This window comes from Vulpes lagopus, chromosome 3, assembly GCF_018345385.1.
Source record: "Vulpes lagopus strain Blue_001 chromosome 3, ASM1834538v1, whole genome shotgun sequence".
In the NCBI taxonomy this organism is placed as follows: Eukaryota; Metazoa; Chordata; class Mammalia; order Carnivora; family Canidae; genus Vulpes; species Vulpes lagopus.
This window is the reverse complement of record NC_054826.1, coordinates 131,653,788-131,657,237: the sequence shown is the minus strand read 5'-3', so window position 1 is coordinate 131,657,237 and position 3,450 is coordinate 131,653,788.

Sequence of the window (3,450 nt, the reverse complement as noted above, 5' to 3'; positions counted from 1 at the left end):
CCCCCCACACCCCCGTGCTCTTGAGCATGCCTGAGCACTCCCTCTCTCTCAAATGAATAAATAAAAAATCTTTTAAAAAAAAGAGGTTAAGGGGAATCCCTGGGTGGCTCAGCGGTTTGGCGCCTGCCTTCGGTCCAGGCATGATCCTGGAGTCCCGGGATCGAGTCCCACATCGGGCTCCCTGCATGGAGCCTGCTTCTGTCTCTGCCTCTCTCTGTGTCTATCATGAATAAATAAACAAAATCTTTTAAAAAAAAAAAGAGGTTAAGATATGAGAGTATAGTTGGACAGTGAAGGATTAAAAAAGCAAAGAGGAAAACAGTCTCAGAATCAAGGAAGGCAGACTTTGAATAAATGATTACCAAATGAGTAAGGCTGTGATTTGTGCCAGAACACTTAGCGAACTTCTAGAAAAAGCAGTTTTCTGCTTTTATTACAGCAAAAAAAGAGGAATGAGCTTCTAAAGAAAAGGTTAATGACAAAAGAGATCTGTTCACAAAAGAATGGAGTCAGCAGAAGGGCAGACAGCAGTAGTTGATAGAAGGGAACAGAAGAGCTGGGTTGTGGGAGAAAAATCTGGACAAAAAGGCAGTGGGACGGACTACCAGAAATGCAGAAAACAGGAGGCTCAGAGGTGGGCTTGAGGGAGGCATGCATCAGTGATGGGATAGGAGAGGGCAGGCAGGTAATACCAACTAGACCCCAAATCCAGTAGAAGCTATCCAGTCCCACCCTCACCTTGCCCCACCATGCACCCCACCCTCACTCCTACCCCTCCACCATAGGGTACAGACCTCTGCAGTGCTACTCTCTGTTTAGAGCTTAGGCAGGTGGTGTCAATTTTTTTAAGTCGCCTTCAGAATTTCCACAATAATCTTGTGCAGTCTTAACCATCAGCTTCTTTACCAAAGAATGCCTATACTCTGGTTAAACTTGCAGGCTCTGGGATCAGATGAATTGGTTTTAAAATCCTAGTTGTACTCAGACCACCTGGGTGTCTCAGTTGTTGAGCACCCCTCTTTTGATTTCAGCTCGGGTCATGGGATCGGGTCATGGTATCCTAGCTGTATACTTACCAGTTATGTTCCTTTTGAGACAACTTATTTGACTTCTCAATACATCCCTTCCTTATCTGTGAGATGGAGATAATAAGTTACTAACCTTAAAAGGTTATTATGAGGCCTGGGTGGGTTAATACTCACAAGGTGCTTTAAACTATACTTGGCATGTAGTAAACATTCTGTGTCAGCTGTTTTTATTCCAGAACCTATTATTTAGTGGCATCTTCTGCTGTTCTCCTTTATGAACTCTACATTCTAGTTCTACAAGGCCACATTCAATTATTCATGCAACAAATATTTAACAAGCATCTATAAGATGTGCAGCAGTTGTATGGGACTGAGGATAAAATGACAAACAATGAAAATACACAGTTCCAGGCCCATGAACCTTACAGGATAGTAGGGAGACATGAACTGAATATATATGTATGCTCTGATAGTTTATGATGGGGGAAGGCAACCAGGAAGTTCAGAGGTGCCTTCCTTGAACAGGAAAGGTTTGAGCTGAGACCTCAGGGATGAATGGAGCCAGCCAGTGAAGGAGAAAGGCAAGAGTGTGCTGTGCCCCAAACTTATCCTGTGCTTTCTCATCTCCATGGCTTTGATCACTCTCCTCCTTTCCCACTAGAATACCTTTCTTTCTTTTAAATATTTTGTTTATTCATGAGAGACACAGAGAGGCAGAGAGTGGGCAGAGGGAGAAGCAGGCTCCTTGCAAGGAACCCCTGTTACGGGACTCGATCCCAGGATCCCAATATCACGACCTGAGCCAAAGGCAGACGCTCAACCACTGAGCCACCCAGGTGCCCCTAGAACACCTTTCTTTTTTATTGAAATGCTACACGCACCTTTCCAACCCCCCTAAAATGTCTGCACCTCCACTAAACCTCCCCTGGGCTCTCCAGCTGAAAGCACTTTCTCATTTTCTCTACCACAGCATGTAATTTTCATTTTCCTTCAATACTTCTCACTTTATACTATATTTTCTGGCAATTTATACACACATCTTGTCTTCTAAATCTTATTAAAAACAGAGTCTGTTTCTCATTCATCTTTCAGCTCCCAAAGGCTAGCACATTCCTTAGGCTCTGAAGTCCTGGAACAAACATTTGTAGCATAAATTAACGCCTGTTTGACATCCCTTTTCAAATATGTTGTAATTCAAATGAAGCTATTGTTGCAAGCTGTGCCTTTGGGACTGAACTTATTCTTTGGTTCAACCAGAATGCCATAGTCATAGTCCCCATGACAGATTAGTGTTTACCGCAGTGACCACAACAACCTGAACAAACAGGCCACTGTTCTTGACTGACAGATGTTTGGCAACAACTGCCTGTCTTCCAGTGGAGGCTGAAATGAACTGAGGAAGCTCTATTTATTCCCCACAGTTTGGCTGCAAGAGCCAGTGGCCCAGGTTTTGGCCTAATGTAAGGCTATGGTGCTTTCCAGGGTGACAGGCTTGGAACAAAACCATCAAAGATCAGTATCATGGGAAAGCATTCCAAACTGCAGTGTAAAAGCAAGAGGAAGGAAGCTTTGAAGTGAGACAGACCTGGGCTTGGATTCTAACTACTTATGTGATGCTACCCATGTGCCTCCTTTGAATCTTAGATTTCTAATTTTAAAAATATTCTACAGAACAGTTATGAAGATCAAAGATAATGTCTTTACATACATAATGCCTGTGCTCAATTAAATGTATTCATTCATCTATCTTCTCTGATACCGTTTGTTCCCTGAGGGCAGGGACTCATTTCTGCCTCTATTCCTGCAAAATCTAGCAAAGTGCTCAGCACATAGTAGACACTGGTTAATATTTTTTAAACAAATGAACAACAACAATAGTAATGACTAGCATTTATGGAGTGCTTAGTGCATGCCAGGTATTGTTGTAAACAGTAATTCATTTAGTCCTTCAAAGACCATAAAAAGGAGCAACCAATACAACCCAATTTTACAGAAAGAAAACACAATTGCTTTAAATACAAAATTCTTGGTATAACAAATTTTGAAATAAAAATCTGGGGAGATCCCTGGGTGGCTCAGCGGTTTAGCGCCTGCCTTTGGCCCAGGGCATGATCCTGGGGTCCCAAGATTGAGTCCTGCATCGGGCTCCCTGCATGGATCCTGCTTTTCTGTCTGCTTCTCTCTCTCTCTGTCTCTCATAAATAAATAAATAAAATCTTTAAAAAATAAAAATAAAAATCTGGTGAGATTCATCTTATTTTTTTTTTAATATTTTATTTATTTATTCATGGGACACACAGAGAGAGGCAGAGGGAGAAGCAGGCTCCCTGTAGGGAGCCTGATGCTAGACTCCATCCCCACTCCAGGATCACAACCTGACCCAAAGACAGATGCTCAACCACTGAGCCACCCAGGTGCCCGA